Here is a 23,017-nt window from a genome sequence, read left to right on the forward strand (position 1 = left end):
GGGCTTTAGACAGTAAGTGCTGCTGAAATCTAGAAATTCTGAGAGAATTGGAAAAGCCTTTGATCTGGTAAACTTTACTAAAAAAAAGGAAAAAAAATTCTTTTTGACAATGCAGAGAGTGGGCATGATGAAAATATAAGCTTTTTGAAAAGGGGAAATGTGATTCTGAACTACATCAGAATCCCACTGACTAATTTTAACAGTTCTAACATTTATTATGGACCAACTTCTCGCAATCTCTATCAGCTGCAAGTAGTGACCACCAAATTGAGCTATTGGCAGTAAAATTCAAAGGAGAAGGGGTAGGAGGCTTGTGAAACTTGTTGCTGAAGGACATTGTGGATTCTGGCAATTTATAGCATTTCAGGGAAACATTATCTAATTGGGAGAGAGACCTGGATTACTGCACAAATGGTATCAGGATTAGGAAGTATTCAAATCTGAAAGAATCAAGAGACTGGGAAAAGTGTATATTTAACCCACTTTTACTGGGTTTTATGCATCTAGTTATGGATATTTTTGGTGATAGAATATGGGGCTAGACAAACCCAAGGCTCTTAATATAGTCTTCCTGTTCTTTACTCTTCTGCAGGTCCCTGTTCTTGACCTGTGCTGGGGCCAGGATGTGGGGCTACGGGGTCCTTCAAATCTAGTACAGCTCTTCTTATGCTCAAGAGTAGCAATTCAGGGTATGATTCAGAATACCATTCCCCCAGTCATCCTTTTATCAAGACTTTTCAGGGGCATCTTCTGGCATGTGCTTCTACTTTTTATCTGCCGTGGCTCCATGGGTCATTCCAGAAAAAGGAAGTAAAAACAAAGCAATTAAGAGAATGACTGTGATCATGACTTGGTTCCACAGCTACAAAGCTTTAAACCCTCCCACTATTCACAGCCTCACAGAACATATGACTATTAGAATTGGTCTCAAAATTTTTCAGAACAGTTGTTTATATAAACAACCATTTTATCTTAAAAAAATTCCTTTTTTGTCTAAATACTGCACCTACAATTACAAATTTTCTGCTTATTATGTGGCTTAAAATAAATAAACAAATGACAGTAGAAAAAATTGCAGTAGGCCTTTTTGCTTAATTTCCTGAAAATACAGAAGTGGCTTCTTGGTGGGACTTTCCAGACGTATGTACTTAAGTCCGTTTTCTCTGAAACCACAAAAATGTCTCAGAGTTTATGCCTGTTTGTAATTGTACATTTTAGAACATTTCTGATTCTCTTTTAGTCAGAACTTGATGAAATATTACAGGAATATGTGCTTCAATTTTTTTTTTTTTTTTTTATTTCATCCTAAAGCTAAAAAAGGATGATAAAAAAATCCAATTCAGGTATCTAAGACCTTTTTCAGTTGCGACTTTTCCATTCAGAAGCCCAAGTTACAATGAAAATTATTCATGTATTCATGAAATGTTTAATCAAGAAAACAAAGGTTTTCAGTAATTAACTAAGTCTGTTTTCACGCTTGATGAAATGTAAAGTGTCATCCAAGGTCACCAATTAAACTTGTTCTTTTTTCTGCCCATATTAGTACCACATGCAAAATATATGTGGCAAAATATATAGAAAATATCTACCAAAATTACCAGAATTTAAAACACTATTTAAATAATGTTAGAAGAGAGACTTATTTTTTCACCATCCTCTACATTATGAAATTTATTAACATCTATGCTTAAAAACACAATGAATGCAAGAAAAGGCTTCTGAAGGTCCATGGTGACTTTTAATGACTACAGAGGAACAAGGTAGCAAATGTCCAGTTTCAACACTCTCTGCATATCATGCTTTCATTTTAAACTGAGTCATGGTGGAATGTGGCGGTTCCCTTATCCAATGAGGTCTATGCATTTTTCATGTTGTCCGCAAACATGTTGCAAGTAAGCTGCGGCCACATTTTTCTGGTTTCATGTCAGACACTGGAAATCTAATATGTGAGTGATAAATTTTTTCCTCAGCACATAAAAACCTGTTCCATATCCTCAAAACTGCAAGTATTCTGCAATGTGACCACTTCCATTAGTCATATGCACGTATTATTTCATTGAAGGAATGTAAAGATTTTGCAAGGAGGCACAATCATAAAATCATACAATGGTTTGGGTGGGAAGGCACCTTAAAAAGCATCCAGTTCCAAACCCCCTGCCATGACCAGGGGCACCTTTCACTAGATCAGATTGCTCAAAGTACCATCCAACCTGGCCTTGAACATTTCCGGGGTGGGTCATGTAATTTTACCAAAGAGGCTACTAGATTAAGTGGCAGGGATTTATTATCCTAAATGTAAAATACTCATTAGCTTGCTCCTGCAGTTTGAGTGCGTACTTTCTAGAAATTTGTTTCATATTGATCCAGTGAAAGGAGTTCCTGGATTCCTTTAACAAAAAGATATTAGACTATGAAAAAAATCTAGATTTGAATGGGAAAGCAGACGAATATAGGTAAAACTTTGGAACCGTGTAGCTGTACTGTGGAAGAACATAACAAGTGACAGTCTAGGGAACATTAATATCTATTAATCTAAGAAAGTCTGCATCTGATTTGATACATAAATTATGGAATGACTGAGTGCCTAGTTTTCAAGAGGATCACACAGAATACAATTTCTCAGTAAAGGCAGAAAGAAAGGAAGGAACTATGAGCCAGGAAGGAGCGTCATTAATGTTTTGGTTTTTTGTTTTTGTTTTTGTTTTGTTTTTTTTTTTGCAGGGGGGGGATTTGGTGGGGATTTTTTTGCTTGGGGTTTTTTTGAGGGGGATTTTGTTTTGTTGGGGGTTTTTTTTTTGGGTGAGGGAGGGTGTGGGGTTTTTTTTGTTTGTTTCTCTAAATAGCACAAGGGAAATAGCAACTGAAAGAATTAAGTCTTAGAAGCTTTTAGGAATTAGCATGGAAATTGATCAGTTGTGAATGAATGTACTTCTCAGTTTTGGGTACAACTTAATGGCAGAAGAGGTAAAAGCACAGTCATTTGTGATTCTAATAGTATAGGGATGCCTACATTCATTTTGCTGTGTAAGGACATAAAGGTATTAGAGAGTGTCCAAAGGAGGGCTGTGAAGCTGCTGAAGGGTCTAGAGAGGAAGACATATGTGGAGCATCTGAACAACTTGGCTAGTTCAGCCTGGAGAAAAAGAGGCTTTGGGGGGACTTCGCGACTGTCTACAACTTCCTCATGAGGAAAAGTGGGGAGGCAGACACTGATTTATTCTCACTGGTGACCAATGACAGGACCCAAAGGATAACATGAGAGTGTCAGGAGAGACTTAGGTTGGATATCATGAAAAAGTTCTTCACCCAGAGGGTGTTTGGGCACTGGAATGGGCTCCCCAGGGATGTGGTCACAGCACCAGCCTGACAGAGTTCAAGAAGTGTTTGGACTCCGCTCTCAGGCACAGGGTGTGACTCTTGGGGTGTCCAGTGCAGGGCCAGGAGTTGGACTCAATGACCCTTGTGGGTCTCTTCCAAATCAGGATATTCTATGATTTTATGATCTTAGCTCTTGCCAGTAACCTCTAAGTGTTGATGAAATTACAAGCAAAACCTGAACACAAGGTCAGGTCTCTGGCCAGAAAACTTGAATCATATTTATAGGTTATGGTTTCAGTCATGTTTCTAAGCATTTCAGAACAAATGGCTCTGATTTTTGGCTATTTTACAAGTATCTTGAGAGTATCTTGTACAGAAACTGTCTAATTAATCTGTTATATGGAAGACAAAAGAAAGTTTATTTTGAAATTCAGGATGTCTTACAACTCTATTCATTGAAAAAGCTTCTGAAGTAATTAAGGAACAGATAATCTGCATTCAGAAAAATACAATACAAATTGGTGTTTCTAAAATGAAAAAAGGAAATATTTTCCTGAATTTGCAAAGCCATATTTATTCAACCTTTATTCAAATCCATAAATTTTTCCTAGGTGTCTCGATAGAAATCTGCTTACAGAGTGTTGATATTAGATTTTGGCCTCTACATGCTCATTTAGGCCAGGAAGCAAGTGACTGAAAATGGATATATATTTGAATAGCAAAGACAGAGCTGGTTCTTAAATACAAACTGAAAATATTAAAAGTGGACTTAGGAAGACTTTACTCAGGGTGTGATAGAAGGGAAGCTTCTGGAGCCAAACTAAGGCAGCTTCTAACAGACCACTTGTACAAGTGAGTCTGAATTTGTAGCTATCCAGCCCTGTAGACTGTACAAATCAAATGGAAAGAGACAAGTTGTAAAGAAAAACCCTTGAGTGCTCTTGCACCCGTCTTTATCACCGTGCTGCTGAGCTTCTTGGTAGCAGCTGCAGAGGTGGCTTCAAGGAATATGGTGCTTCTTCTGGGTCTTATCTTTCTATTAGTTTGTTTTGTTAATTTTTTTTTGTTGTTTGTTTGTTGGGGGTTTTTTTGGTGTTTTTTTTTTTCTTTTTTTCTTTTTCTTTTTTTTTTTTTTTTTAATAGAGAAATCCAGAGAGGATTGTGATTCAGAGAACAGCTGCTTCTTTGATTCGCCTCTTCTTGTTCTCACTCCAAGGCTGCTGTACGTAAGCAGAAAGGCACCGGCGGGGTCGCAGGCAGGGAGGGGTGAAAGCCATGCCCCAAAATAAGGAATGCTTTCCTCAAAACACTTAAGGATACCTGCTTCCTTCTGCATTCAATTCCAAGAGGAATTTGGCTTGGATTTTTGAGTTAACCTGAATAAAGGATTTTGGACATTGAGTAATTTCCCCACTTCTAAAGTAAGGAACTTAAAGGAAATACTGTCATTTTTCTAACGACTTCTACCTTTTAAAACGTCTATGAAAATGCTCTACACAGTTAGTAAGGAAACACACACTAATTGTTCAGAATTAGAAATCATCTAAAAATCTTAACAAAAATCAGGATTGGAACTTATATCTCACTCAAAATATGATTTCACTGTGCTTCACCAATACCTGGAATTCAGTCTGCATTTGACTACTAGCAGTAGGCAGAAGGTTTAATTTAGTTTTCTATATACAGCCTGTAGGTTAGGAGCAGCGGACTGACTGTACTCTGCAATTTTAATGATTGTTGTCTGTTTACCATAATTACAGAGATATTTTAAACTTCCACATTTTGTTGTAGACATAATATTAGGTAGGGAATAGCAGCAGAACATTTTGAGTAATCTGTTATTGTGGACACATCCTGAAGACAGGCCGATGCTATATTTAGTCACTATGTGGTTAACTGTGACTAGAGTAAGGATGTTATTTTATGATTTGTGTTTGAAGTTGCAAATGTTGATTTTTTTCAGTCTGAAATTGCTCAGTTGAAGAAATAATAATAGTTTTAATTCAAAGCTGTAAATATGCACACATAGAGATTTTTCCTTTTGCTTTCTAGCAGCTAGGTTATATGTAGTTCAATTTAATTCAGTGAAGTTTCTCTTGAAGCAAACTAGATGAACAATATAAAATATATAAATTCACACCCAACTCCAATGTAAAATTTATAAGGGATATATCCATAATACATGTTTAAATGTTTGTATGTGCATGTGTCCAGATCCTGTATCCTGATCTTGTTCCCATTAAATAGAATCAAAGATTGAACACTGTAAAGGAACAGAAGTTTAAAAAAAACACACATAAGTTATTGAGCAGGTGCATTTAAGGTTATAATTCTCTAAAAAAAGAGCTGTGCAACTTAAAAAAAAACCCAAAAAAAAGCAACTTTTTTAAAGTGGTAATATTCCTAACTGGAAAGACCTGATTTAGCATTTTAGGTTGAGCTATGACTGGCATAATCTCCACTTAGTTTTATGCCTACTGTAAGTATCAGCAGCAAATGCAGACTCTTTTCAGAGAAGTTCAGGAATTTTTTGAGCAGGGTCAGGAGCCCAAAGACATGGAGGAATAAGAGAGGAAGCTGTCTCATGCTGTTTCCTCTGTGCAGGACAATACAGTTAGCAAATTACAAATACACTTAGTAAATCACAGGCATTATTGCAAAAAGCATAGGTAATCTGTGAAACAATTTTACATTATTTTGGGCTAAGGGTAAAATTCTCTTTATAGCAAAGATTCCATTTATTGCACTGAAGCCACAAATGTACCCTGAAATTTTGCAGCTAAGATTTACAGAGTTGTGTGATTAATAAGTGTTTATATAATTTTTTTACGTATGCAGATGCTAAATCTTTATGATTTCTTGATATGCAGGACCTAAAACTTTATAATGTCTTATGGTTCAATAGTAATATTTTTTATAAACTGCATTGTTGCTTTTAGAAGATGTACAATATGTGCCTTTCTTAGGACACAAAGGATCACCCAAAACAATCCTCTGTATTTCAAAAAGAAAATACAATATCACAAAACTTAGAGAAATATTAATTTGACAGCTATCAGTCAGCGTGTCCAGATATTAATGTTCCCATATTTTATTACCTTTCTGCAAGAAATTTCCCTTCCTGCTTCTCTACTAGTAGAATTGTTCTTAATTCACAATAGATGAAACCAGGAGGTAAATTCAATTTTACAGCTAAAGGAGTCTGCCTGTTTGTAACACTGTGAGTTAGAGAGTGCTCCAAGGACCAGCCATCTTAAAAACAAGAGAGGAAATGTACTTGGAGATTTAAAATTTAAGTGACAGCACAAGAATTCCAAATTTCTCCTGCATTTTTTTCGGAAGAGTTCTTCTGCTTTATAGGTCACATAGGTAAGCCTAAAAATTTTACCCTTTGTTAGTAGGAAATAATTCATGTTTCTAGGAGATCCAAGCATGTTAGTTTTTAAAAAATTCTAGACATTTCAGGAGCATATGCTGTGTTTTCTAGCTTATAGTAGGTACACAAATCAAGTGACCATTCTAGAGACAGTCTGAAATAGCATCCCTTACATACAGCACATAGCATTTAAAATCCTCAGTACCAATTGTTTTAGTCTCCATACCCATTCTCCTTTTTGTTTTTTCATGGTCCATCTCATTTATTACAATTGGCCAGCAAGCCAATGTCTACCAGCTGCCAGCTGTTAAAAGAAAACAAAGTCAAGAAGCATCCATACTGAAGTGTTTCTCTGTCTTTCATGAAAACAGTTTGCATTCTACACAAAAAATTCTTCCGTGGTGTAAGGGAATTGACGTCAGTACTGTTACACCCAGGATGATTTTGGCCCTGCATATCTATTATGCAATGCTTTTAGATGCACAGTTCTATGATGAACAAATCACTGCCAGATGTGAGAATAGTATTTTCCCTTTTTTTTTTTGAGATCCATGAACAAATTCTCATGTGTGGACTGTGAACCACCTCAGTGTATGTATGTGTATGTGCTTTAAGAACAATTCCATAGAAAATTTTTGAAATAACAACATAAGAAAGAATGACAAAAGAAGCCCTACATTTGTTGCTCTAAAAAAGAAAAAAAAAAACAAAACTCTCATAATTATCTTTCATACATGTGATACAGGCTCCTCCTTCCTTCCTGCCAGGCAGAAACTGGCAACGTCTACCAAAATCCTGACCACATTCAGCTTTGGGAGAGAAGTCCCTGAAAGGAAGAAAAGATACCATTGATAATTTGGCCTTCTCCCAAAGTCATGATAGAAAGCTTTATAAAACACCTGTAGTTAAAGATGGTCAGGGTCACAGGATGCGTGGAAGAATCCAGTGGCTTGGAGCCAAGGATATCCGCAATTTTCCAAGCATATCTGCAATTTTTTTCAATTAACCATAGCAAAAAATATGAAGTTTTCAAAACAGTATTTCAGCATTTAAGCATGTAAGACCTAATATTCATTGTTTCATTGCATTTAATCTTGATTTAATGAGAATAGGTAACTGCAATTATATGCTTTGGAAAGATACTGCACCAAATACTGATTTGCTTCCCTCATGTGTTTTTCCACACTTTATGATAAACATCTTGGATTCCTGGTTCTTCTTGAAAAGATCTTCCCACCTAAGTAGCTTACTTTTCAACTGCTTCTTTTGCCTACTGCCTACAATCCTAATAGTACCATTACTACATCTAGAAGTTTACTGTAGAAAATAAACTCAGCTCAGGTGAGGAAAAAAGTTCATGTTTCCCCAGAATTTTGTTCTTCTATAAATGTGGGTGATAACTGGAAAACTTTATCCTTTCCTCTAGTTTAATTTGTTCTTTGTGCATGTATTTGGCTTGTGTGGCGAGATTTTGGTGGCAGAGGTCTATTGGGATGGCTTCTATGAGAAGCTGCCATAAGTTTCCTCCATGTTCAACAGAGCCAATGCCAGGGAGCTCCTGTGTGTACCCACTGCTGGCCAAGGCTGAGCCCAGCAGCAATGGTGTTAGCACCTCAGGCCTTACAGAATTAAGAACTGCTGCATAACACCAGCAGCACTCAGGAGAAAGGAGTGAGAATATGTGAGAGGAACAATTCTGCTGACACCAAGATCTGTGAAGAAGGAAGGGGAGCAGGTGCCAGAGCAGAGATTCCCCTGCAGCCTATAGAGAAGACCATGGCGAGGCAGCTTTGTCCCTGCAGCCCATGGAGGCCACAGTGGAGCACATATCCACCTGCAGTATGTGGAGAACACCATAATGCTGCAGGTGGATGCCTGAAGGGGATTGTGCTCCTGTGGGAAGTCCATGCTGGAGAAATTCTGCAGCATGGTTTGTGAAGAACTGCAGCCTGGAGGAAGGACTCACATTAGAGAAGATTTTAGATAATTGTCTCCTGGAGGAAGGACTCCATGGTGAGTAGGGGAAGCGTATCAGGAGTCTCCTCTGTGGAGTAAGAAGGGGCAAAGGCAATGTGTGATCAACTGACTGCAGCGTCCATTTCCCATTCCCTGTGCTTCTTGTGGGGAGGAGGTAGAGAATTTGGAAGTTGAGCCCTGGAAGAAGGGAGGGGTGGAGGGGAACATGGTTTAAGACTTGTTTTTATATCTCACTACCCTACTCTGATTTGCTTATTAATAAATCAAACTAATTCCCCCCAGCTGAATCTGCTTTTCCTATGACAGAAATTGATGAGTGATCTCTCTCTGTCCTTATCTCAGCCCATGAGACTTTCTCTTCCCTATCCAGCTAAGGAGGTGAATGCCCACCTTTGGTGGCACCCCACCACAATACCGACCCCTCCCCTGAGTGTCAAATTTGTTGGACTCTCAGTATTTAGGGCTGGGACTGAAGTATCACTTATGACATTTTTTCTGTTCTGAAGAAACTGAATGCAAAATCAACACATTTTCACATTACTTGGGTTCTTGTTGCAGTGCATCCAGTACATGAAGCTGAGTCAGTCTCCTGCACAGAATAGTTGTACTTAGGCTGACCATGAGTACTGCCTGATGTTAGTAGTTAGATAGATGGGTGGACCTGGTTTCAGCTGTATGCAAAAAGCAAATATGATGCATCTAAGAACTTCAAGATTGTGACCGAGGAGTCCTTTGAACAAGAAAGAGGTGTGGGATTGGCAGACATTCCACCTTTTTGATTGAACAGGTAAAGGAATGTTGAAAATAAGCCTATTTGGTTCTTGATGCTTCTGAGTGATAGGCTTCCTTCTTTGGCTTAATCTCAGGTTTCTGTCTTCCATCTCCAGTAAAGCTAGGTAAAATTGCAAAAGCTCATAGGAAATAATTGAAAAAGGTGAAACTTTAAAGGGCCACCTCAGAAGGATAGAGAAACTTGGGTCTTTTACAGGGAGTCACTATTGCTGCTGCGTGTATATTTTCAGACAAAATGTATCTTAAATAAAACGCCATTTCCTTGTGAATAAGGATTCACTATTTGTTTCTCCACCTTTTGGCCGCAGACAGAAATGAATTCTTTTCCTGACAGACAGGAGGCAATGAAGCAATATTAATCTCCTAGTCATGCCCAAACACATATGGGGATGGTGGGGAGGACAGACTGTTGGAGAGCAACAAAGTCTTTTCCCTGGCAATAAGAGACAGCTTGGGAGAACCAAAGCAGCAAAGTCATCAGGAAGGAAGGGTGCACAGAACAGAATTGCAGAAGCAGAAATAGTCCCTAGTGGAGAATCACTTTTGGGTGGCTCAGCCCATTTTATTTTTAACCTTACGAACAGAGGACTGAAAAGCATGGAGAAACAGAAAAGCTCTGACAAAAGGCCACAATGCCTAGAGTGGAAACAGTCTTGATATCTGTTTCTAGTCAGTGCTGCACATCTGTATGCCTAACAAAAGCACTACCCTGCTCATCACAAAATTTACAGCATAAAGTGATCCAAACTGAGAGCAGCACAGGAATTGTGGATGAAGGCAGAGCACTCGAACTGGGGGAGCTGGGGATTTGTGTAACACCTGCTTGCAGTACTGTTGGCACTAGCTACCACTCCAGATCTGTCACTTTCCGAGTTTTCTGAAATAGTATAATATAAAAACCTAAGACAAAAGAACTGGTGTTTCTGCAGAATTCCCTCTCTCTTATTCACAGCCATCGTATACCAACCAGTTTCTGAGATGATGTATTCAGTATCCTATGGAACTCTAATGAACTCAATGAAGTTATTTAGGGTATAAATCAGACCCAGTTTTGCTCTGTTTCCTTGATATTTCATATGCTTATTACCCTCAAAACTAGCCAGTCCCTCCTCCTTTTATTTCTGCAACTCATTTCCCACAGCTGTAGTATTTATTCAAAATCCTTGGCTCTTGTTTTGCCTCTCATTCTGCTGCCTGAATAATTTGATCCTCTAGAGTATACTACTTTAAAACTGTTGCACACACTAGATGAGAGATATTTTTGCACCTCTTTTCCAAGGCCAGATTAGAAATGAGATTATTTATGTTTAGTTCGCTAAAGACTGAACTCTCTCTCTTTTTTTTATTTTTTTTTTTTTCTTGAGCATGTATCTCTCTTTTTCAGTACACACATTGAAACACAGTCTCTGCCATAATTTTTAGGACTGCAAGTAGGGAGTTGAATGGGAGCCAGGGTATTATTTATAAAGACAGTCTGGGCAGTCAGTGAGGTAAAAGCAAGAAATTTGTTTTGTATATAATTCCCCTTGATGTTATTTCTGTTTATCATGCTAATATTGTTCTAGATCTCTGCTCTGTCAAGAGCAGACAGGAAACTAGTCAAGAGTGGTGTGTCCTTGACAAAAAGTACATTTAGAAATAATAAAAATAATTTGAACATTCAGTAAGAGCATTAATTGTTAATTTCTGAGGTCCTTGTGGAGATAGCTGTTTTTAGAACGACTAGCATTGAAATAAAATTAACTAACCACAGTTTCTTGTCACTTCTGTTTAAATTCTGGAAGGAAAATGTCCAAGATTCAGGGAGCAGACAAGCTTTCATTTCAAACAGAATCATAGAATCATTGAACAAAACAATATTTTGGGTTGGAAAGGCTCTTAAAATAATCTCTTTCACTCCAAGCCCCCTTCCATGGGCAGGGATGCCACCCACTATATCTGGTTGCTTAGAGCCCCATCCAACCTGACACAAAACACTTCCAGGAATGAGGCACCCACAATCCCTCCAGACAACCTGTTCCAGTGCTTCACCATCCTCTGAATAAAGAATTTCTTCCTAACACCTGATCTAAATTTGCCCTCTTTAAGTTTAAAAGCCTTTCACTGTCACTATGTGCCTGTATAAAAAGTCTCTCCACTTTTTATAATCCCTCCTTGGGTACTAGGAGGTGCTGTAAAGTCTCCTTGGAATCTTCTGTTCTCCAGGCTGAGCAAGCCCAGCTGCCTCAGCCTGGAGAGGTGCTCCAGGCCCTTGGTCATCTTCCTGGCCCTCATCTGGACTCTCTCCAACAGGTCCACATCAGAGCTGGATGCAGCACTCCAGGTAGGACATTCTGCACTCTTACAAGGGCAGAGTAGAGGTGCAGAGTCCTTCCCTTGCCCTGGCCAGCTGGCCACACTGCTTTTGGGGCAGCCTGGGATGTGACTGGCCTTCTGGGCTTTTGGCATACACTGTTGGCTTATGTCCAACTTTTCTTCAAAGAGTAATATAATAGCAAGACAAATACTTAGCTTTAAATATAAGGGTTGAAATCACAGTCCTTTCATCTTTTAAACCACATTTCATCAAAACAACTTTGTAGGATAACTTCTGATATTTTTCCTCTGAACTTAATATTTTTATATATTACAGAATCACAGAATCATTTAGGTTGGAAAAGACTAAGATCGTCGAGTCCAACCTTTGACCAGTCATCAACTTGTCAACTAGACCACAGCACTAAGTGCCGTGTCCAGTTATTTCTTGAACACTTCCAGGGATGGTGGCTCCACCTTCATGAAGGATTTCTTCCTGCCTGATGTCCATCCTGAACCTCCCCTGGCAGAGTTGGAGACTATGTCATCTTGTCCTGTCGCTCAGAAGAGGCTGACCCCCAATTCACTACAACCTCCTTTCAGGGAGTTGTAGAGAGCAATGAGGTCACCCCTGAGCCTTCTTTTCTGCAGGCTAAACAATCTCAGCTCTCCCAATTGCTCCTCATAGGACTGACTCTCTAGATCCTTCACTAGCTTCATTGCCCTTCTCTGGCCATGTTCCAGCAGCTTAATGTCTTTCTTGATGCAAGAGGCCCAGAACTGGACACAGCAATGCTTCAAGTTCCAGATGGAAGTTCAAACTGGTGTTTGCTTTCTAATTGGTGTTAATACTTTGGCTTGACATATGTTTGCCTGGTTTCTGAAAATATGTTTCAGTTAAAGAGTGACCTATAGTGCTAAGTTCAGAACTAGGACTTGGCATGCAGTTTGCCAAAATAAGAGCTGGAAATTATGTGTGTCAGTTTTTGTTCATACATCTCTTTTTTTATCAATAATATTTATATATTGACATTGAAATATTTTACACACAAACATACACAAACATGCATATACATTCAGGAGGCATAACAATGTACAATTTGTTGCTGACTGTAACCATTATTTGGCATTGCAGAGATCTGGCTTAGTCCAGAACAGTAAGGTCTGTAACAGTTTTCTTCTCTGCTACCAAGAAGATTCTCACATTCTCTGGTAATATACTAAAATTTGCTATTAGTTTGACCCCTTCTGTGGTGCCTGGTGAAATCTGACAGCAATCAGTTGCTGTTAGTTATTGGCCAGTTTTTAAACTGTAGCAGGGGTGTAAGATGCCTTAGGGCATACTTTGATCTCATGTGCTTTAGCAAAAATGGAACATCAGGCAGTACAAACAATAAAGATATCCCCTTTAACTTCCTAAAGAGCATCTTTTAAATTTGGAACAAAGATTCACACTAAATGTTTCTCATTACCATTGTCAATACAAAGCTAATGTTGGAGACAATGGTTAGAACATTAATCATGTAGAGAGTGGAGGAAATGTCCTAGCTAAACTGAGTAAGCGGAGGCATTCTGGAGAGTGTTTGCTCTAGGAGTTAGTCACCCTTACACAGTCACAGAACTGGCTTCCACTAACACAGAGGTAGTTGGCTGTGGGGTTGACTATTTTTAGTAGGAATACATAAAGATGACTAACACTGCATCATGCCTTGGAGTGAACATGTAGCATTTATCAGAAATACATGTTCAACAGAGTTTAAGAAATACCATGAGTGACTGTATCTATGTCTAATGAATTTCTCACAGAGAGGAAGTGATTGAGCACACAAGGCAACTTCTCCATACAAAGAAATAATGAATTTTATGAGCACAGAGGAAGAAATGCATCTCTCTCAAAATGATCATCAAGGAAAAGAAAGTAATGGAATAAGCCAGAAAGATCATTGCATTCCAAATTGTCCTGCTATCTGTCATTATGATTGTGAAGTCCAGTGGAAATGGGTGGGATACGAGATCAACCAAATCTCAGTGGGGAAGACAGGATATGAGAACTGTGCACTTTGTTTTAAGCATTTGAAAGATGTAAAACATGTAAGGCTCTAAGATGAGGTGCTGAAGGAGATACCAAATACATTTTTTTTGTGCTATTATATTTTTTATCGCATAGAAGAAATATGATTGTGACAACAATCAGTGGATGCATAAAACTAGAAAAAGGAAGAGAAAACAAGGACAAATAGCAAGGAAGCCCCATATTTCTTCCTCCTCCATGTATACGCATCATACATCTTTTTAACAGTCAATAGGGGTGTTGAAGTTCAGCTTCTAGTGCACAAAGATGTATAGCAAGTACTCAGTCCACTTGCATAAATATCAGAATTTAGCACAGTAAAGCACTCAGCCAACTTGTAGGACAACTTGAAGAGAAAAAAGAGAGAAATAAAAGGAGTGAGCTAATTCAGAGCAAGCAGACTCTGTCAAGCAAATGGAAGTATTCTTTCTTGTTTTGTGTGTAAATCATCTGCAGATTTCTTTCAATTGCTTCAGTGTGTTCACTTATTTCTTTTATTATTTTAGGAGGAATAATTTATCCTATTAATAATAGGATAAATTATAAATTTAAATTATAATTTATTAATAGTAATATCCTAATAATAACCAATAAGTACTACCTACATAAATGAGCTTGTCCTCCACACACTGGAATACTGCACTGTGGGTAGTGCAGTACATGAGACTCCATGGTGACATGACGACCTTTGCATCTGCTGGCTTGGCAGGCTTGCTTGAAGCTGACTTGGTTGAACTGCTATTGAAATAATAAAACACAAGCAACAGAAAAGAAAGACACAGATACACAAGAGTCATATGTAGCTTCCATACAATGAGGGCTCTGGTTGGAAACTGAAGCTGGCTAAATAACATTTGTTGAAAGGTCTGGACAGAAATTCTGCCACAGGTTGTATTCCATGAAATTTGGTGACTTTTGTACCCTGATAAAAGTAGATACTAGAGAGAATATAGCTCGTAAAATCCACAGTCCAATCAAGTCAATTTTGATATTTTCCATTTACTGTGAAGGGTCTTGAAAAGGTCCTAAATATTAATCTTCTTTTCTTTTTTTTCCCCCCAGAAACAGCTGTCCTCTCTATATGCAAGAGTATAGTTATTCATATTAAAGCAAGGATGCTTCTGCTTGAAATTACATAACAGGGCCATCTTCAAAAACAAAAATAAAAGAAAAAATGAGATACCAATTGTCACTGATGTGCATGGATAATGCAGGTCTTCTCATTAGAATCATGGAATTGTTAAGGTTGGACAAGACCTCTGAGATCATCAAGTCCAACTTACACGGACACTGTTGTATTCACCATTAAACCACATCCCCAAGTGCCACATCTACGTGCTTTTTGAACACTTCCAAGGATGGTGATTTTACCGCTTCCCTGGGCAGCCTGTTCCAATGCATGACCTCTCAGGGCAGAATTTTTTTCTAATATCTAATCTAAACCTCCCCAGTATAACTTTGTTAATTTCCATTTCGTTGTCTGCTTGCTTGTTACCTGTGAGAAAAGACTGACCCCTGCCTTGTTACAACCTCTAGAATCATAAATTAAGGTTGGAAAAGACCTCTAAGATCATCAAGTCCAACTGGTAATGCAGCACTGCCTTGCTCACCACTAAACCATATCCCAAAGTGCCACATTAGGGGCCTTGAGAGACACATAAGAAGCACAGGATAGTGTATTGTAGAGTTGAACCTACTCTGTGTGTTACAGACCATGTGTGGAAGAGCAGACAGTCAATGAAATGTCACTGTCGGTTTTCCAGCTGTCTGACACAGGTCCGCTGGAAAAATAAGGGGAAGAGATATATTTTACAATTGTTTCATCTTTGCAGCTGGCTATGTCTCTGCTACTGCACATAAAGTAGGGGCTTAGGAGACAAGACATGCCATCTTCCCACACAGGAGAAAGATGACAAAACACAACAGAAACTGAAAATATAGCTCAGGCAATGAGTTGCTCCTTTGTGACATTCTCTGCTACAGTATGGGAAGAAAATTCAGCATATTCTTTTCCTGTAATGTTCAGCTGTGGAGCTAATTTCAAATGAAGCCACACACATATCTGTGTACATCATTATGAGGGATGTCCTGTGTTTTAGACCCAAATTAGCATCAGTCATGTAAGGGCACAGTGTCCTCATTTCAATTATAGTAAATTACTGCATGAGAAACACTGAATCTTAAAGTTCAGATTTAAAGCCTTTGTAGTTAATTTTTATCCCCTTGCCCTCTCTGTCTGTATATTCATTTTAGGATTTTGACTATGTCATCAGGCTTTATTGCAGAACCTCCCTAAGCCTTATTGGGAATAACTCTTTCCTTTATATAATTTAAATTGGTAAATAAAATATTATGTAAGCAACCTTCTGTAAAGACCTTGTCTCAGAAAATATGTTTTTTTATATTTTGTAATCAGTAGGAAGTGATAGCATATGAACTCACTCTTCAATTATCAAAGAAAGTTTTACAAATACCAGGAAAGCACAAAAAATTTTTAAGAAGCATTCTAGGGTGCAGTATTCTACTCTTGAAGAAAAATAAATCTATGGACCAGTTGTTGCTTACAAATAAGCAATTTCTTTTTAGTTTGTTTTTGTTCTGTTTTCTAAAGAAATATTTTTATATTTCTGTTTTATGAAGAAATATTTTTATATAACTTTTCTAAATGGCACTCATTCTGGAGAATTTTCTTTATTTGCTGCAGTAATGTTTATATCTTCTTTTGGAAGGGCCTAAACACTTTGTATCTATCACTTACATCTCTCGCTTCAGTACAGCCATCTCTGAGGGGCTATACAGAAACCATTGTAGTAGTAGCAAAAATATTCACTAATGGATTAAATAATAACTCCTCTTTTATTACTTCTGCCCTAATAACATATTAGTTGTTTAGATGATTGCATACTGAGAAACATCTGTCAGCACTGTTTTTTAGTAAGTCAAAATCTGTAAAAGTAGCTGGTCTCATCTTGCTATAAATGCTATTTGTCAAATTTATCATCTTTCTATAAATCTCTGAACATCCAACTTATGACGAGATCACTATAAACTTGAATAGCTGTGATTTTCTAAGAAACGGATGAACTGGAGAATGTAGGAGAGAAGAGACTATTTTCCCAAGCTGTGCACATTCTTAATATGCATATATAATTTTGGGCCCTGCTGCTTGCTTCTTTTTGTTTTAAACAAGTCTTTGTTCCTGTTTCTAGACTGAAACTATGTCAGATGCAAGGAGGGGACCAAGCTGACAAATTCAGATACCATCATCTTAGTGACTCAGAGAAATACAGTAAAAATGGTTCTACACTGCCTGCTAGATCTCCTTTAACCCCATTAGAAAAACAGTGAAGTGTTTAAAACAGGGCCAAAGAGATAAACAAGGAAAGCAGAAAGGAGCTTTATTATCTTGTTCTTACTGTCTTTAGCAGTAAATATACTGGAAGAATTTGAATTGTAATTTACTGATGTATTGAATTCATTTGTCATCCTTTGTCTCAGTGAATAATACAGAGCTGTGCAGGATTCAGGTATATTGTAAAATCAAAGAAAAAGCTTCAGCTGAAATACAATCATATTTTTGCCTTAAACACATATGGTTGACACTACTAAACATAATGCATCGCTGAGTCATACAGAATAGCAAAACACATTTATTTTTCTCTATATTTTATATTTGTTTATGTTCACTTTTGACAGCATTTTTGCTGTTTTTCATATAAAGTCTGTCCCCCCTGTTGCTTTGTGGATCTTTCAGACAGCACAAAGGATGTTAAGGACAGGGTTCTGAGTCATACTCCAGCTTGAAATATCCTAATTTTCTTTTTAAAGATCTAAGATTTCAATAACTCTGATACTTTATGTAACGAATAGTAACTTTAAATGCACACAAGCTACTAGAATGATACATTGTGTTTGGCTTTTGCTTATTCTCCTTCTACTAAATCAATTTACATAATCAAAGCCTAATATAAATATGTATCATCTTGAATGCTTACCTGTGAGATCAGTCAATATTGCTCTTCCTTTCTCCCACCATAGGAAAATAAAGGTCAAGAAATATCTTCATATTCAAACCTACAACATATTTAATTACATTCTCAGACTTAAGAAAATTCTCTCCATTTTAGGCCTTTTTACAAGTGTATTACCATACTGAACTTCTTACAGAGTCCATTAATTTTTTTTCCTAATTTAAATGCCCTGAAGAGTTCAGATATTCTTCCATTCCCCCTTCCCAACAATGACCTGAGCAGGATGTAGCCTACTACAGAGACCAGATTTATTTAAAAAGCCAGTTTCCATCAGGAATCCTTTTAACTAAAGAGAAGCAATCAAATACAAATTAAACTGTTCTGCCTGTTACCTGGGAAAAAAGCAGAATTTGAAATTTACTTCTCAAAGTAATTACCTGGATCTAACAGACAGGACTTGGACTAAATCTTGCCTGGGACAGGCTTTCTGACACAATAATTAGCCCAAAAGAAAAGAAAACAACCAACATAAATTTCCCCAAACTTAATGTGTGTATCAGGTAATAGAAGCTGAAACTAGAAGGGAAAGAAAAGAGTTCTCAGGATTTTCCCATCTCAAGTGGACTAATTTTACTGTGGCCACTGCATTCAGCAGCAGTGGTCTGTGCCACAGATTGGTGACGCTCTTATCAGCCTTAAACTTTTAATCTAATTCTTTCTACTGGAGAGAAATTCACTCACTTCATGGAAGTTGGGATCTGTTTACATGAATCTAACAAAGAGAGAAAAAATCCCCTTAAAATTATTAATATCAGATGGGAAAACTGGAAGAAACTTTGTACAGTCTTAAATTAATGTATGTGCAATACTGAGGAGAAAGGAGTGTGGATCTTTAACTCATGCCTGAAGGTGTTGCAATGATTCAGATAAGATTGATAAAAAACAGCTGTCCCTGACATTTTTGACAGCTTCTTTTGGCCAGTGAGATTTTGATTTTTTTTACTATTGTACTTCTGTGCTTGTAAGCTTTTGAAGATATGTGAAGCAAATAACATCAGGATCTTGCATAGATGAAGATGATATGTCTTTTGATGATATGTACAGAAGCTGTCCAAAATTCAGTAAAACCATAACGCCTGTGACTGATATCCGATTTGTTTGTGACCCCGAGTTGAAAAGGAGCAGTATTCTCTACACCCATGTATTTGTTTCAGTTTTTCACTTGTAATTTCACTTTATTATAAAATTCAGAGTACTCCATTGACAGTCACATTGATTTCTTACTTGGACCAAAGTAGACGGATGCTGGTAATCCCTATGATTAAGGAGGTATAACTGCTTCAAAAGATAAAAAATCCTTTGGGTGTTCCATTTGCTGGACTCCATGAGGCTTCAAGAAGAATTAAGACAACTCTGCAGCACTGCATCATATTTCACAGGCTGCTACAGTACAAATTTCAGTTAACTGACTATGTGTACTCCAATTTATGGCAGGAATTGTAATACACTTTAGGTATTAAAGTTTGGAGTATTGCCATCCTTTCATACTCCTGCACATATGGCACAGGTTGAAATAGAGAATTTTACTGAAAAAGGTGCTTAGGCAGAAGTGTATTCTAGAATGTTAAATACAATAAAAATAATGAATACAAGAACTCTCTACAGATGAAAATAACAGAACCATTCTGTGCTGCTAAGGAAGACACACTAATTTGGCAGTCAGAAGAGCCTTACTTCAAACTGCCACCATAGCTGCATAAACTACTTGAAAAAATAATTTGTTAAGCTTTTCCATTTACAAGTGAGAATGATGATTCTGTTCTAATTTCACAAGCATGAGGATACTAAAATTTTTAAAGTTTTTATAAAATACTTTCTTCATCTAACTACCATGCCTGAAGGGAAACAGATACTACACAAAATGCAACAAAATACTTAAACAATTGCCATGTTTAAATATGTCATATTATGCTGATGAAGGCCTAGTCTACAAATCTGCTAGATGCTTTAGATGTTTAAATAATATCAATCTTTTCTGGGAATTATACAAACAGTTAATTATTATAAGTTGGTTTTATTACACTGTCACAGCAGTCACAAAAAGACTTACTTATGTCTCTGTTTACTAATAAGTTCAGCCAATTCACTGCTGTAAAATAACTTGGTTGAGTTTTACACAGTGAGACTAGAGTAACCTTTTTTTCCTGTCTGGTGGTTCTGTGGTAATTCATATCACCACATCTCACCAACCCTGCTTTGTTAGTGGATGATGACAGAATTGCCACAAAGAGGAGAGAGAGATGTAGATTAAAAACCCTCAGGCTGAGAATGACATTAGCTCTCCATCACCCATGTCTTAAAAAATGTCACTGACCATTATCCCAAACACAACCAACAGGAAGTCAACTTCTGTTTTCTGTGTAAGAACAAGTATGGGATAATCTCTTTTATAAAAGGCTCATGGTTCTGAAGTGTTAATGGGCAGAGACTGAATTTTAACATACAGTCTTACAGCATATTCTAAAGAGAAACAAGGTTTCTGGAAGTTTGAGAAACAGAGCCAATATAATAGGAAGACATTGAGAACACGGCAGACTGAACACTTAGATTTGTAGCTCATTTTGAATCTCCTGCATGTGGCAAGAAATAAATATTCACAAATCTCTGCATAGCAAAACCATCAAGTTTCATCTGTCCCAAATCTGCATAAGGAATTTGAGGTGAATCTAAGTCCATGGCTAGCATTTGCTGCTGCATTTAATTTTAATAAGACACAGACAGGAAAAATATACTAAAAATATACTCTTCTTTTTGTTTTTGCTTTTTTGCCTTTTTTTTAAATTTCTTTTTTGACAGAAGATACAGCATTCCTCATAAGGTTTCAACTGTTACAAATGCCATAGTCATATAAACATATTGCATTGCTTTGAGTTACCTGAGGATTTTCATTTCCTTTTCCAGGCGTCTTTTAAAGCTCCCCCTAAATAAATTATGTGAATAAAAAGGCATTATTTCCTTGATTGTAGGCATTATTTCCTTGATTGGTCATTAGACTCTACAAAGTAAGCTGTCCTTCATGGGTAAAAGATAAAAGCAAAAGCTCGTCAGACAAGTAACAGAAACTCTCTAAACACCATTAAGTGAAAATATTGCCCATTTTTTTCAGTAAGTTACCATGAAGCACATGATTATGATTATTCTAAAGCCATGCTTCATTTAGATAAGTAATCAACTCAATGGAATTGTCTTTATAGAACTACTGAACTAAATCTAGTCACACATGTAAGCTTTATTAAATGAGAAAACATCTGCTACACTGATGCGCCAGCATAAAGTGTACCATGGATATGCAAATTAAAATTACAGCAGCTGGAAATCTTTAAAATAAAAAAAAAAAAAAAAGAATTTGAGCAGGTAGTAAGGAAATGTCAAACTGAGGAAGTATAAATTACTTCAACTTTTAACAGCAACTTGTTAAATTAGTTCTCCAGTTAAAAGAACCTCATAAATTTGATCCTTAATTAAATGTTGATACTAATAATTCAGACTGTATTAGGGTATCTGTCACAGAAATTTTAATTTTTAAGTTTTTTATAACTTTACAAGTATTTAAAAACGGTTAAATACTTTTTCTGCACAGAGGTTATGGTAAACCCTGAATGGTGTAAAGACATGGCTGCCAAAAGCAGCTACTGGAATGCATAAAGACTTAAATTCCTTGTAAAGTCTGAGTTTCAGAGTCTAAATCAATTTGGAAACTGTAGACAAATACTAAGCTAAATAAAATTCTGATTTGATATTTTCATAGCAAGGAATAAGTATAGGTACTTGCACTGGACAAGTGTAGCCCTTGTTGTTATCAAAATAAATGCTAATGATATTCAGAAAGTACAGGATTTGCAATCACACCAGCATTTTCCCCTTCAGTAAGGGTATCTTTAACTAGATTTCAGATGTTTCTATAATTTATCCTGTATAATCCAGTAATTACCAACAACAAAGGCTAGAAGACAAAAGCAATCAACACGGCAGCTTTAGAGTTAAGGACAAACAACATGTGGTATCAAGAACACAGAACTGAAAACCAGGCTCTGGCTGAGTTCTCCTTTTGTGGTTTGTGCTTGTTGTGTTGCCTCCTTGCTTGCCACAGTCTGACATGAGCCTTCCCAGCCAAGGTTCTATCAGCACGTCCTGGCTGAGTACCAACCACCAGACGCAGGCAGGGAAGGTGCACTCCCATCGATGCTGCGCAGGCAAAGCAAGCCTGAGCTGAAATTGTCACTGGATGAGTGCAGCTGTGCTCTGCTTCATCAAATGGCAGCAAGAATCAAAATGACCATCTGCAAGACCTTTTCTTTTGTCTCCTCAAGTCTTTATTTAGTGGTGCAGGGATTGGCTTCTCTTGGAATCATTGTGTGGGAATGATTTAGCCTACAAATTGCTAAACCATAGCTTCTGCCCTGAAACTGGGGACTCAGCAGGCTTGTACTGAGAAGCTTTAGGTAACATTAAATTGATTTCATTAAACTCGGACTTCTGTCTTCTCATGAATTAGCAGAAGATGTTTTAGATTGAAATGTATAACTTTGAAACCAAGAAAAATGTCTCCCATTATTATAAATACTCAGAGCTGCAGACTCCAAAAAACATGAAATCAGCAATTTAACAGATTTGGAATTATCATATGGTTGTGGTGTTTTGGTTGTTTTTCTTATAAAGAGACAGAACATGTATAAAAGAAAGAGAAAATAACTGGTACAAACATTATCCAGGTTTTATTTAATGCTTCATAGTAATGAAATCAAACAGTGTAATGAAGTCTAAAAAAGATGGAGTAGAAAAGAAAACAAGGGTAGTGTAGAATGGATGCAAAAGAATTCCACCAATCACAAACTGATAGGTAGCTTTCTTTACCAATTATCTAAATTTTTAGAGGGATTCTCATTCTGCTAAAGTCAACCTGGGCTCAAAATTTTGAATATCTTACTCCATAAAAATGAAAATTCAAAGGATTTAGTGTCCCTGTGTGTGGGAGTTTAAACTGATTTCAGTAAGAGATGTTTTGGTCTGACATAATTACAGCAATGTGTTACAAGAAAATGAAAATAGAACATTATTGCATTGATCTTATTTTTAATGTGGGTGAGTATCCTTATTTTATACCTTTACCACTTTATCACAGAATGGATAAAGGAAACCTTATTATTTTCCATTTTT

The 23,017-nt window shown here is 37.1% G+C and overlaps 1 long non-coding RNA gene across 1 annotated transcript; it reads left to right on the forward strand.

Moving 5' to 3' along the window:
- Positions 1-2,799: 2,799 nt before the first annotated feature.
- On the forward strand, positions 2,800-19,059 carry LOC115495530 (uncharacterized). Its single transcript, XR_003960781.4, has 2 exons — positions 2,800-11,786; positions 12,096-19,059. It is a non-coding gene; the product is annotated as an uncharacterized lncRNA (long non-coding RNA).
- Positions 19,060-23,017: the final 3,958 nt, after the last annotated feature.

This window comes from Taeniopygia guttata, chromosome 5, assembly GCF_048771995.1.
Source record: "Taeniopygia guttata chromosome 5, bTaeGut7.mat, whole genome shotgun sequence".
Lineage (NCBI taxonomy): Eukaryota > Metazoa > Chordata > Aves > Passeriformes > Estrildidae > Taeniopygia > Taeniopygia guttata.